The sequence below is a fragment of the Homalodisca vitripennis genome, unplaced genomic scaffold (assembly GCF_021130785.1).
Source record: "Homalodisca vitripennis isolate AUS2020 unplaced genomic scaffold, UT_GWSS_2.1 ScUCBcl_9227;HRSCAF=17657, whole genome shotgun sequence".
Classification (NCBI taxonomy): Eukaryota; Metazoa; Arthropoda; class Insecta; order Hemiptera; family Cicadellidae; genus Homalodisca; species Homalodisca vitripennis.
Genome location: NW_025785343.1, coordinates 13,845 through 20,930, shown reverse-complemented (window position 1 = coordinate 20,930; position 7,086 = coordinate 13,845). Strand labels below are relative to the sequence as shown.

General features: G+C 34.0%; 1 long non-coding RNA gene across 1 annotated transcript; it reads left to right on the top strand.

Annotated features, from left to right (window-relative positions):
- Positions 1–2,163: 2,163 nt before the first annotated feature.
- Positions 2,164–6,826, top strand: LOC124374592. Its single transcript, XR_006923580.1, has 3 exons — positions 2,164–2,352; positions 3,132–3,259; positions 5,553–6,826. It is a non-coding gene; the product is annotated as an uncharacterized LOC124374592 (long non-coding RNA).
- The last annotated feature ends 260 nt before the right edge of the window (positions 6,827–7,086 follow it).

The window sequence follows — 7,086 nt, the reverse complement described above, 5'->3', positions numbered from 1 at the left end:
ACCCCTCCGTTTCGAAGGATGAAATCTACCCTTTCCTTCAGGTGTCAAAGAGGATAGAAATTGGCAGAAAAAGGGGTTAGATTTTAACCCTCTAAATGTAGTGTTCTGCATTACGATAACAATGGAGAAAATGTCTGAATCCACATTATCCTTTTTATAATCAATAAGAAGCCCAGGATATTGAACCGATGTTTCGTACTCAATTCATGGGAAGGGTTTAAATATACGAGTATAATCACACTTTGATTTGTCAACACAATTTAGATGATACATATCATCTATTTTAGATATTGGTATTTCTGCATATTTGAGATCTGAGTCGGTTACACCACGGTTACAGTTGAAAGCGGTAAATATCGTTATATCTGGAATGTGATGACGTCATGAAAGTCATAAGTACCGATTGAAAATGCGTTTATTGTCATATGTGGTTCTCGCGATTTGAGCGTTTGAACAGTTGAATGTTCGGTTTGGCTAAATTCACATTCCTTTTGGTGTAGAAAAATATATAGACTTTCACTTATGAACAGTAGCCAGACAAAAATGTTAAGGGGGGGGTCGAGACAACTGTTATTTTCCCGTAGTGGACGGAGTGCAAGGATCCATTTTGTTCCTTAAAAGGTTCTTGGCCCGTATCTATGCTGAGAACGATCTTTCATCAGTACATGTTAGTAAAATCAAAATTATTGAAATAATAATAATCGTTTACTAAAAAAGTAATTGAAAAAAGTTAAAAATTTGGGGGGGGGGGATCCGAACCGCTTGGACTCCCTACCTGGCTACGTCCTTGCCTGTAAACACACGCTAAAACATGTTTTTCAAAAATACATAATGTGCTGCAGACCGATTTGTTTGCCCAACTCAAACCGCGAATACGATAATTTTTAATAATTCATATTAAAACAAAGGACAGCTTATTCCGTCAGACGGTGTAAGCTTATTAAGTCAAAATATTGACACGTTGATCGACCAACGAGCTCAACGTTTTGTGTGAATCAGCGGTGACGTTTAATCCCATTTAACTAAGCCCGGGATAAACGTCAATACACACCGATTGCTGCAGAACCGAATTGCGATAGTCTCGCACATGTTGGGCGGCTTAGCTAGCAATAGCCGGGGATGTCTGGTTCAAAATTCAACACCATAATAATCCATTTTATTACTTTACTGTTTAGTTTGACATAAGCGTGTTTTAACACTCCATCGTGCACTGAAGTGTGAATTTATAGCACCACAACTATTCTAGCTTATTACATTTATCGAAATTTCAATAGTGAAAACTAGTGTTTTTAGAACGATCTTGACGCGGAATAAACACTATGTAGATTACAATTTACTTTTGAACCAATAACGTAATCAACTAAATTAAATGTTGAAAGTGGATTAAATAATATTCCTGGCTGGAATAATAATAAAGTGGATTCCTGGCTGTTCTTTTTCTTTATTCAAAATATATATTTAAAATAAATCGTTATATAAAAAAACAATATGGCAGATTTGTACTAGTTGTTATTTGCAATGGCAATCATACTTACAGCTAACAAGCCTATGCTTACATGTGAAAAAAGCCAAACAAATCGTATACACAACCATAACTAAATTAAATGTACGAGAATAATTTGTATAACCTCCGATCTCATGCTACGCCGGCCAGACACGTGGCAGGTCCGCGGTGTGCGCAGTAGTCGATCGCGCATCTTCCCCGCTACATTTGTCACTGCCGATCTCAACTAGCTAGCTATCGCCGAGCTGCAGTCGCATAAACATGACCGCTTCTATTGATTCTCTCGCCAAAAGAAGTTGGGGAGTGTTGTTCGTTTCCTGCAAGCAGAAGTCTATTGGAGAATGTGCCGTGTTAACGGAGAAAACATTGTGAGTGATGGCGTTTGTGTGTGAATCGTGTCAAAAGTTTAAAGATGGCCGAATGTCAAATTCAAGGATTAAATCAAGAAATGTCAAAGCTGAAACCATTCGACGATTTTTGTGGGTGTCTGTCAACGTCTTTTGTATATGAACCAACCACCAAAGATATAATAATATCGTTCTTTGGCATATATCGTTGAATGTATTTGTTTTGCATGTATTCAACGATTTTCCTGAATAAAGATTTTTGAACTTGGTTTTGAACTGATTGTTGTCATATGTTGGTGTGTAGTCTTCAACATGATTGTGACTCCCGCAGGCGGCGTACAAGCTGCAGAGTGACCGAGTAGGCCACGGCTACCACGTTGTTCAAGACGAGAAGTTGTACGCTCGGTGTCGCCGAGACAGGATTCATTTCGAGTGTTGCCCGTACTCCAGCTTCTTGACCGCTGCTGTGCCTCCCAACTGCGCCAAACACCCCATCCTCAGGTACGATAGCTTGGTGGTGTGAGTGGAAGAAAATGTTGGAGGAAGTGTTAAGCTCCAATCAAAGTGTAACTTAAAAATCTTCAATATACCATATTAACCCTTATCGGTAATGTAATGAGAGAACTAAACTAGGGAGTAAATAGTGTTCATACCGGTTGTTACCAGTTATAAAAGAAGTAGAAGTTAGACAGAATGCGGAAAACAGTCAACATTGATGAGAGAGGTAATTTAGGAAAGTAATATTTATTAAGTTAAGATCCGTTGTGGAAAAGTTATAAATATTGAAACAAGCATTGTCATTAAGTGTTTCTAATTCAACCACAATTAACCGCTCATTGTCACTCCATCGACGGTATAAAATTAAACCTTTTATTATGGTTATATTAGGAAAATTTAGGGACAAGGGACAATAAAGGATAAGTGTATAAATACCTTGAAAAGAGATGAGAATAATCTCTATGACAGGAAGCAAAGGAAGAGGTTGGGGTTATGAATAAAAAATAAAATAAAATGATGGTTGATTAGTATTCACCTACAAAAACACTTAGATGAAGCAACTTTTGTAAGAAAATCAATGGTTGAACAGTGTCAGAAAAGTTTTTCGTTAAGTTTTGGAAATGAGTTTTGGTATTTGAGAGTTTGGAATATTATTCATCACCAAAGGTGCTTCGTAACTTATAATTAGATTACGAAATTCATCTTAGAATTAAGAGTTTTAGAGGTTCTATTGCAATCTAGGAAACGTTTGCACCCACAAAGTAAAACTCTCTGACTTCCAGATTTGCTGAGGATGGAGTGAATTTCTCGCTGAGTTCTGACGACCCGGACCTTGACCGGAAATTACGTCGACGGGGACTACAAACTCGCCAGGAGTTTCGGACTCACGGATCAGCACCTAGCTCAAGCTGTAAGTGTAGCTTCTAGCTAGTCCGCAGTCGTATTAGCTTAGTATATAGGGACGGCAGGAGCACTCCACTGATTGGCTGAACGTTAGCGAAGTCTATCACTCAGGAGTTGGCAATATCTCTATTGCCTGATGCGGAACGTCTCTAGAATGCATGGAGCTATAGACTTGAAATTCCTTCCTGCATAGGCCAGATCAAGTGCTATGATGGGTCATATTCCCTTATGGTGTTTGGGTTCAGTATTGGAAAAAGCTTCTTATTCAGGGGAATGGAAAAATCCCTCTTCTGTCTTTCACAGAATATCTCAAAAAGTAAACGAATTAACAAAAATTGAAAACTTTTGCATGAAACTTCATTTCTACATAGTAACGTACAAATTTGATAATGATGGAATATTATTTATAATCCCCTTTATGGAATATCCCTTATGGAATATTATTTACAATTCAATTTCAATTTATTCAAGCATTAAAATATAGCTTTTATTTATGAAGAACTAGCTGTTTCCCGCGGCTTCGCACGCTTTTCGTAAGCTTTGCCCGTGAGCACTTCTGGCTTCAAGTGAATTATATTTCCAACGCCGATCGATGTAGACTTTACCTTGTTGCTAAGATCAAGAAATACACTGTCAAAAGTGTATGTTTATAGTGTATATTTGTACACACAAATATACTTTATTATAAAGTATCTAACACTCAAGCTTTAAGTTCAACCAGAAATTTATTTCAAAGTCAAAATATACATAAAAAAAAAACGCCTTCAAATAGTGTTGTTTAATATACGTAACAGTCTCGTAATTGCAGTTTATAATGTGCAGGCGCTTTGATAACTTTTATATGAACCTTCTCCGTGGAAAAATACACATACAAACAAATTTTTATAATGATCGGTCAAATAGTTTTGAGACTATAAAGAGCATACAGATAAACATTCATTTATATATGTATATATTATATATATATATATATGTATATATAAAAAGAAACAGGTTATTATCTTCCAACAAATAAACCACGGTATATTGGTTGAAAACATTTATAAATTTTCGTGTATCTAAGTACACTTCTTCAGATAAATATAAATTGTATAAATATTTACATAAATTATTACATAAAAAGTAGGTAAGAACTCAAACAAGAAAAACAAACATCTACACACAACACACACACACACATAGATAGCGATTGTTGCAGCTAACATGTGAATTGTCAATATACTTTACAGAAAGTTAATTACAATAAAATTATATTACTACTGAATTACCTGAAGTATATAGATTAAAAAGAAACATTTTATTTCACTCTCTCCCATTTAAAAACTCAACTACAAAGTAATAGGCCTTACCAATTACGAGGGGGTTTTTGTGATTAAAAGCATTTAATGGGCTGTCTTTTTGAGAACTAATTTTTTATTAAATTATAAAGCTTCAAGACTGAAAAATATACACCCTGTTAATATAATTTCAGTCGATGACTGTGCTAATGAAAATATTCGTTTGTTGTCCAATAAAAAGTGTACTTACCTTTAAAATGTGGCTATTGGCTTTTAAAAGAAACGTAAATCCATGGGAGCGTTTTCAATTTAGTTGTTTATAAAATGTTTTTCTACTCGATTATCTTGATTAACATAAAATTGCTTTTATAATTCTTTTCTGAATATTAAACACATTTTAGAGTTAATTAAATCTACAAAACACCGACCCATAACTCCAGTGCGAAAATATGTACGCATTTTAAACGGTGTCGAAATTCCCGTAGTGCTGTTACAATTTTAATAGCGAAACAAGCATTCAATTCAACTTGCCAGGTTTACCATGACTGTTATTTGAAAAAAATAAAAAAATACATTTAAAAACATTATAAAATCCATGATATTTTCTTAAATTACAATTAATAAAATAAATCCTTATTCCTTCCTTTATTTGCATTTATATTCCATACTTGAATATGTTGTTAAAATTTAACATTTTTTTGTCTTCAGCAGTTCCTATATCTAGGCACAGTTGGCAATATTTATTACTTCAAAACCCCGGAATAACAACGTTGAGTTACTAGAATAACTTTAGTTTGTGTCCACAGGGAGGTCATCTTCAAAGATTGTGCATTTAAAATCTTGTTCATTTTTAAGTACGAAATATATTGTAGTCTACATAAGATATCAATATATTAGAACTTAAACGTTATGTGTTATCAGTTAATTGGAACTGTGTGTATTGCAAGACAATGTATAGTGTTTGGTACATAAATAAATAAATATTATAAAGAAACCTCTAATAGTTCCATTTGTATGTTTCAGAATCTGAATGCGGCCAAAGCAGCATTTTTACCAGAGTCGGAGAAGAAAGAGTTGATCAAAGAGATTTGCAAATCTTACGGTCTAGAAGATAAATAGCGGTGGATGTTCTTGTCATTGTTCTTATGTTAGAATTATCAGAGTAATTCGATGTCAGTGAAGTGCTAAGAGTAGAAGTATATTTTCGCGGGCGGTTACCGAAAATTTAAATCCATCCTTTCTTAACTAACAATTAAAAAACATTTCCTTAGTTTCTTTTAATTAACAATAAATAATACACTAGATAACACTATAGGTTTCTTTTACACAGAGAAAAAGATACTTAAAATGTACAAGCCTAACGACAGTAAGATAATTTTCAGAACTGTTACACGATAACGCAGTATAACTTAAGTGAGTATTAAGTTTAGTTCCAGTTCACCTTCTTCTTAGTGCAGCGTCTGGAACTTGGCAGTCACAGACTTGACTCCTGGTATCTGGAGTCATGTTCGTCTGAAGATATCCAAAAAGGTTTGTCGATGGAGAACCTCAAAATCATTTTGACATCAGAGACGTCTGACTAAAAAAGTCTGTGGCAGTGTCAGATTCCAGACGATACATTCGAGAGGGAAGTAAACTGGAGCATTGAATCAACCCTTCCCACCATAGCTGCGTTATGTATAGTTGTATCTTTTTATGAACCACACCTTGAAAATATTTGCAAGCTGGAGGTTTTCTTGAAAATATCTAAAATTCCTTGTCAAACATTCACTACGAAAAATTCGAAAACCTTTACTTAAGCCGCATGTGAATTCATACACTTTTCAAATACGTACCATGTCCTAAACAAGAAAGTAAAGTTGTATGAAATTCCTTAATTCAAAACTTTCCATACAACATTTTGACACGTAATTTATGAACAATGTATGTAGTTTAAGATGTATATTCTAAGATTATTAAATTTGTTATATCCATTAGGTATGCTCATATGTACAACTTGTATTGTGTAATAGTCATCAAAGTATTCTTTACACAATATGTGAATGTTATGGAACTTTATTTCTAGTATGTAATGGAAAGGTAACTGTGATCAAAACTTGTTTTTCAATTTCGAAATACTTACTTGTTGTTTTGTTGTTGCTATATATTGATAGTTGTTTTACATTGTTTAATTCTTTTGAGTTGTTTATTTGCAATATAAAATCACTAGCAAGAAGCAGCTTGCCAATATTAGTTTTTACTGCTCCTATTGAGCATCAAAAATGTACAATATATTCTGAATAAATATTTGAAGAAAACTTGATGCTTTATAAATCTGCCCGATTGTGAGTGCCAAGAAACAAGAATGGTGTTTTACGTTTGTAAATCCAAACAAAATACAGAAAATTTAGTATAAAGTAAAATAATAGAATAGTGGAAGTATTATTTTCAAAAATTAAATTAAAAAGAAAAGTACTTTTAGGCGAAGCTCTCGATTAAAGTAACGTGGGCTATAGTGTCCTGTCTATCACGTAACTTATAAAAAAATTGAGGAAAAAGTCCACTTGACTATATTTAA